Source organism: Malurus melanocephalus, unplaced genomic scaffold, assembly GCF_030028575.1.
Source record: "Malurus melanocephalus ecotype Western Australia unplaced genomic scaffold, MMel_1.1 scaffold_482, whole genome shotgun sequence".
Lineage (NCBI taxonomy): Eukaryota > Metazoa > Chordata > Aves > Passeriformes > Maluridae > Malurus > Malurus melanocephalus.
Window position 1 is genome coordinate 225,803 of NW_026623714.1, and position 7,160 is coordinate 232,962.

Sequence of the window (7,160 nt, forward strand, 5' to 3'; positions counted from 1 at the left end):
TTACGTATATAAATACTGGCTCCTTGCCTGAGTCTCTGCCCACAGCCACATCCATCCCAATTGCCCATCAGTGATTTGGTCTCTCCCTGCTGATTCCTGATTTCACAAAACCCTTTGAGCCCAGGCAAAATATTTACAGGACTGATTAAATATCGAGGGAATGGAAAACTTGTTAAAAGCATGGAACTTTTATAAATACAGCATTATTAAAATAAAATGTGACTTTTAGCAAGGACAGCTCTCTCAGCTGGGCTGTGTTTACCTTAATTGTTTCCCTCCATTAATTACAGTCTGAGAGGAAGACTTGTGCAAATTGAAATAAATTAATCGAATTTGTTTAGAGTTTTGTGCGTCTGGCTTATGGGATTGCAATTAAGCTGGTATGTTTGGTGTATTAAATTACACTGCCTAGATCTATTCTTCCCTTTTCAAGCACAATGAACGTGAAAAGGCAGAAGTCAGTGACAATTAGAAGGTAAACAGGCAAGGTGAGTGATGGTTATTTCAGCTCCCATGCCTCAGGAATTTCACTTTTTGTRAGTATTGAGGCTCATTCATTAATAAATAGATCCTGGTTCTGTGGTGAAGGATAAATAAGGGGTGGTGGTGGACACAGGGGAAGAGGCTTCTGGATACACCCATGTTCTGTCAAGGGCTGTGGATTTGGGAATCCACATATGGATGGGGAAAAAAATGGGTGAAAGAAATGCATCCTCCAACGGGGAGGGGAAAGGGATGCTCAGCCCTTGTTAGACATCACAGAATCTACACCACAATCGTTTCTTGAGAGGGGTGTTTAAGAGGAAACCTGACCTCACTGGTCTTATCCATGACTCAATCTGCTCTGGTCGTGTCCCAAACCAGCCACAGGGGCTGAGTGGGATTTTGCTCCAAGACCCTCTAGCCCCATGGAGAAGTGCAGCCAAACTTTGTGAGAGATTCCAGCACTGACTAAGGAGAGCGGTGCAGTCTCCCCTCTAGAGTAAAAGGAATTTTGGGAAGAGAAAAAAGAAAAGAAGAAAAACTTGCAGATGATGGAACTTGGGGGTGATTCTTGCAGCCCTGACTCAGGCAATTGGGCCAGGCAGGAGGTGAGGAGGGTGTCCCAGATCTTGGGGGTGCACAGGGGGTGCACAGAGGCTCTTCAGAGACATGGCCAGGGTGTAGGGTGCTCCACTCCCCTCCCTGCCTGGTGCCTCATTTACGGAACCACGGGGGATTCAAAACTCACCTCCTGTCACTTCCCTGCCATCCCTCTCCCTCCACTGCTGCCCTGAGCCGTGCTCAGCCAGAAGCCTTGCTGCTGTTTGTGTTCCTGGTTAAACCCATCCATCATGCCCCAAAACGAGCAGATTCCCATGGGAAGCCCCCATTGGCATTGCTGTGCAGAACAACCCTACACTGTTGTCACCTGCTCCCACTGCCCTGGGCCCTGCTGGGAGGACAGGAGGACACAGCCTCCTCCCTGGCCATAAACASAGGCTGAGCAGGGCTGCCAGGGCCTGACAGATGCTGGCAGATATGTTTTCTGCAAGCAAACCTCTTCACCTGGCCRTTGCCCGTGCCCAGATGATGTATGGAGTGGCTGGGCTGCAATAGGATTTCCACCCAGAATATTGGCTGGATGATAAAGGAGTCTGTCTGCGGTGATAATTGCACCATAAATAGCTCTGGGTTSGGCACTGAGGAGTGAGGCATTAGAAAACCTCACCCTCTGGATTCCTCCCACTTCCTTCCATCTTCCTGCCTGCTAACAAGCAGGGAGAGCAGCTCGCTGGTTTTTAGCAGCCACCAGAGGTTTATTGCGCTCAGATGCAGCTGGGCACCTTCCTGCCCATAAATCCTAATAGTGAGAAAGCAGAGAGGGGGCAAAGCCCAGCTCAGCGGGGTGATTGCTGAGCAGCAGCAGGTAGGGCTGTGCTGTGGCACTGCTGTCCCTCTTCATTGTCCCCACAGCAAAGACATCGCTGTCTCACTCCCTTCTCCAGCCATCCCCCGGCTCTTCTGAGCTCTCCCAGGCTCTTGGGGTAGCCATCCTCCTTATTCTGCTGATGGGAACTGAAAACCTGCCAGCCAGCCCCAAACACTGAGAAATGAGAAGCTCAGAGTGGGGAGGGCGGTGAAAGTCAAGGCTGCAAAGACAATAAATTTGACTGGATTGGAAGCTGGCTCTGGCTCCTGGCTTTTTGAGCCTGCAGAAAGCACGTGGATCCTTGTCTGTTCTTCCCAAAGAAGAGATGGGAAATGGATCTGACTGCCCTTGAATTCCRAAATGTATCTTAAAACCAGAGGGTTTGACCCCTTGCATTAGGGTTTCTCACTGACATTAAATGCAGGTTCACCTGAGTTGCATCCTCTGTGCAGATTTACTCACTGCTCACAACCAGCCACCAGCTACTTTGGGAAGTGTGTTTTAAATGTTTTAAATGGGAAAAGTGGTCAGGACGGAATGGAGGCATCTCCTCATCAAATTTTATTCATGGGTCAGTGAATTGCTGCTGAGGCTCTTCTTTTTCTTGTGCACAGTGCCCAGATTCGCTGCAAAAAGCTAAAAGGTGGCTTGTGTAGCACAAATCCTTTTTACAAGCCCTGAGAACTKGCAAGATCCTGGCCAAAAGTTAAACCTTGGGGAGTCAGGTGTGACAGACCCCAAAGGCTGTGACAATCCCATTCTTGGCTCCTAGGTCAGACWTCCCACACTGATGTCACTATTGTTTTTCTAGGAAAGTGATGAAATCTGGTTTTTTTAGAATTTTGCAGGGTCCAGGAGTGAAGGGGGAAAATAATTCTCCTTCCTGAAGACTTTATAAAGTTTCCAGAAATAGCTGCAAGCGGGAGGAAGGCAAGTTTCATCCTGAGATGCAAAAAGAGATGCTGAAAAGGCAATTTTTAAAGGAATTGGGATAGAACTGGGGGAAATCCATGCCCTGTGTCCACTTTGCAGCAGAACCATTCAGGATGGATGGATGGATGGGTGGGCAGTGCTGGGGCTCACATTGGCAAGAGCAGGAGAAGTTCTCTCCTTTCTGCACATGGTGCAATGAGGGCTGCAAAGCAGGCAGAAGATTTTCAGCTCCTGCACAAATCCATAAAYTCCCCCAAACCTTCCTCTCCTGCACACCCAACAAATCCAAAGCCCAAATATAGATCRCCATTTTTCTTTTCTTCCTTATTTTTTTTTTTATTACCATACTGAAGTGTTTGAAGCAGAACTATTTACCCTGTTTAAGCTTTGGATTTGCAAGTTTAAAGCTTTCACAGTTCCAGGTGCACCCAAAAAGATAAGRGAGCCTGGAGGTGCGCTGTTGTACCTAGAAATAAATAACTAAAGCTGTGATTAATTTGAAGGCAGCTCTTAATGCTCATTACTTCTGCATTATCTGCTGCCATTATTGTAGTGACCTCACCTAAGCTGACACAGGACAGCACAAACACCTTAAAGCAAACAGGGGAGAGCTGTAAACAGAATTTGAAAATGCCAGAGATTCCAAAAACTCGAGCTGATGCCAAAAGCTGTGGCATGGCCAGCCTGGCACGGGATGTGCAGAACACCAATCCCCACTGGAGAATGTCACCGGGGCTCCTGGCAGGCAATGGGAAACCTGGCTTCATAAAACAGATCCCAGCACTGACTGGGCTGGACAGAGGGAGGAAGAGAACCAGCCCAGGCTGTAAAAATATAATGAGACAGAAGAAAGAGCCTGGGAGAGAGGGATCTGTGCTGGGGATGACTCAGGAACGAGGCGAGTCAGGGCTTTGTGGAAGAAGCTTTGGGAGAAAGAAGCCAGAGCTGAGATGAGATTAATCAAGCAGCAAGAGCTGCCCAGACATGGCTATTCTTGGCAGTTTTATTAGGAGGGAGATTACTGCCCATGGTTCCTCAAAACAAGTTTCGAGGCAATTAAACAGGATTTTCAACCAGTCCCATCCTTACTCAGCAGCTCTGCTTCATTCAGCTTGTCTGGCACGGGTGTGGATTGGTGTGAGGTTGGCTGAGATGGGWCTGGAGATGCAGAAAACCTTTGTAGGGGCTGCTTTGGCCCCTGCTCAGTGAGAACTGCCCCACTCTGAGCTCTGTGCCCTTTCTGCTCTCCTTTTCCCTGCTCTGCCTGTGCCAGCTGAGCAGGCAGCTCTTCCTCCTCCTGCTCGAGGCTGCACTCGGAATTCCTGKGGATGAGAGGGGATGAGGTGGGACCATTGTGCCCCCAGCATCCCAAATCACTSGTGAGGACACACTGGTGCACCCACAGCCTGCTCTGGGGTGGGCACARCAAACAGAGACAATTCATAGCACAAAAAAACCCCTTAATATCAGACCCACATAACGTTTCTGTAGCTGCAGCAAACGAGTTCCATGGTTTGGAGATGAAATAAACTGTCAATGTTTGGCTGTCTCTGGGAGTTAAAGCTTTATGCAAATGGTAGMGAGATTTTAGTCCAGGTCAGGAAAAAAGACATCCACTCTGAAAGTTATTAATTTTCTTGTCCTTATTTTTGAAAGTCATTGGCTGCATTTTATTTTGTCAGCTTTCTGTCTCTCCTGAAAGCTCAATCCCACCCCCAGCACYGGGTACTGCTGAGCTCTGGCTCTCAGTCAAATCCACTTGCCTTCAGGGAGATGGAAACTAATCAATGAGGAATATTAAACAATATGAAAGCCTCAATGATTTTTACATTTCCCACAAAGGTCAGAGTCCCCCGGGAGCTCCACRCTAACACTGAGCTRAAGGTGGCAGAGGGAGATGACAGAYCTCATGAGAAAAGCTCTCARTGCTCTCTTTGCTGCAGAAGATGTGATGGAAAGGATCCTGCTGCTGAGCAGGCTCGGGCTGGCTGGGCTGCTGGGCTTATTTTGAGCTGAGTTTCCATTTCTCAGGTGCTGCTGGGGAGCCTGGGCTGTCTCAGGTCTGGGCTTGCAGGGGAATGGAGCCCAGCTGCTTTTTCCAGTGCCTTTTCCCAGTCTGAGGGTGTTCAGAGTTTTGTTGGGAGCAGGATGATGCATCCAGGCTGCCCCAGGGATGCTCAGCAGAGCTTGCCAGTGAGATTTGGGGATCCTTCAAGTGGCTGAGTATAACCCATCTGCCCCCAGCTGCTGCCTCCGCTGCCTGTGGCTGGGCTGGGGGTTTCCCTGGAGATTTCAGCCCAGATTCAGAGTTCAGCCCCTGATTTGGCACCTTCCCTCCCTTTCCAAAGGTGAGTGGGATGCAAGGAGGGCTCTCAGGACCCACTCTTCAGGTACCCACTGACCACAGAAAAGTCACAGAAATATAAACCCTGAAATAATCCACATCTCCTTTGTTCTTCTCTGTACAGGTCCTTCTGTTCCTGTGGCAGCAATAAAAATTTTAAGTAATTCCAACATGGAGATAAAATTTCTGATTTGGCCYTTATTTTTCTGAGCAATCTTAAAGGAGTCACTTCTCACTGGGTCTGGGGCTTCTGCCTCTGGATAAGGATGATGGCACTTCCATTTCTAWATCCAATAATATGAAGGGTCTGATAATGCTAAAGCACCAGTGTGAGCTGAGAGACTTCCCAAAGGGAGACCAGTAAGTTAAAGCCTAACTTATTTTTTATTTTGAGCACTCCTGGCTGGGCTGAAAGCTGCTGACAMAATAATTCAATCCAGCCAGAACTGCTCGAAACTCTTTAGTACTTAAGGTTTGTAAAAAACCACTGCAATTAGCAAAATTGGGGAGGAGAGCAGCAGGAGGGACCTTGAATGATGCCAAGCTGCTGCAAGGCAGTGCCCACTGGATGGAAACCCAAGGAACCAGGAGATTCTGGAGATTGCTGTGAGCCATTGCATTTTCATTCCAATTATTTCTCTCCAGTGCACYGTTAACTGGCAGAAGTTGGTCCCCTTCAAGTTTTTTGACAAGCARTGTATTGTTGGAAAGGATGAAAATCAGCAGGTGCCAATTCCATCTCARTGCCCTTCCTTTCCCATCCCAGATCCTCCCATCTTCTTCATTTGCTCCTCTTAATAAGATTTTGTATATTGCTGCTGCACCTGGTTGCACACCACGGTTATGAACTTAATGTGCAAAGTTAAATGTAAACAGGATTAAAAAAAATCTCGGCAATTATAAAGCATTATAAAACTTGAAAGCATTCTCCYTCCCCCACTTTGTTAGCAGACTCTTTGCCTGTCTTGCACATCCAGCAYTGCAGTAATTTTCGGGGTAGCTTAACTTGTTCCAGACATTTCAGCCAAAAAGGAGAAGTAATTTCTGTGATAGAAGCAGCACAAGGAAATGGAAAGTATTTTCCTTTATTCAACAGGAATGGGGGAAGGAATGAAAGCAAATTTCATTAATCTAAATTCAAAAATATCAGGTGAAGTTTTGTCTCCTTAGAACCAAGGACAAACATTTCCTAATAATTCTGTGGCTTTAGAACAAGACAAAACCACAGCTATAATTGCCTTTACCTGAGCAGAATTCGACTGTCAATCTGTACTCCTTGATGGTGTGCTTCTGTTACAATCTGGCATTTTTTATTCTGAGGGCTTTAGCAGAGATGTTTAATTACCCATCTCATTTGGAGCTGAATCAGATTTGGTGCTGGAAAACATGGGCATTGTCATTGCTGTGGGATCAGAGTTTAARTTATACTTTAAGCATTCAAGAATAAAGTCAGAGTTTAAGGACAAAGAGTTTCTGTGGAGTGCTAAGATCCTCCTTAGTGCAGCTAAACAAGAGTTACTGAAATATTGTGCACTTGTGGAATCATCTGTCATCAGAACCTCAGAGTCTGTGACTCCCCTGACCTCCCGTGGGAATGATTGACTCTGAACACAGCTCACGGCCCTTCAGCTGCCCAGGGAGGAGCACCTCGCTGTCAGGAGAAGAGAGAGACTCAGAAACAGCACAACTGGGTGGAATTGAGGGGCATTTAGGACAGCTCAGGTCTAGGGGCTGCAGGCTGTAGAGGAGGGCGATCCTTTCCTTGTACTCTGCTCTCCCTGCTGCACACCAGACAATGGCATTTTGGGGTTTGTAGTTTTAGCTCTATTTCAAAGCCTTCTAAGAGAAGCAGACATTGCTCAAGAATACAGATAATTGTCAGGAAGTCGAAGTTTCGGCTGCCAGGAGGAACAGCTTGGCCTGAAGGTACCTGGTGGCTGCTGTGGGTGCGGTGTCCCAGGGGCAGCTCCC